Below are 232 nucleotides of genomic sequence, written 5' to 3' on the forward strand. Positions count from 1 at the left end.
CTAGGGACAGCACGGCCAGAGCTGGCAGCCCCCTCGGTCACACACGCTCCACCCGGGGATGGTACAGCCCGGTAGAGCAGAGTGAGGCTGTGCAGCCCCTCGGCCGGTCACCCTGCACCCCATGGACAGCAGAGCACGGAGGTGCGGGCAGGCCCCCATCCCCAGGCTGCCCCCCAGGCTGCCCTTACCTTCCTGGAAGCAGCAGGGCAGGGGGTGAGCAGGGGCCGGGCGG

This window comes from Apaloderma vittatum, unplaced genomic scaffold, assembly GCF_000703405.1.
Source record: "Apaloderma vittatum isolate BGI_N311 unplaced genomic scaffold, ASM70340v1 scaffold17549, whole genome shotgun sequence".
Classification (NCBI taxonomy): Eukaryota; Metazoa; Chordata; class Aves; order Trogoniformes; family Trogonidae; genus Apaloderma; species Apaloderma vittatum.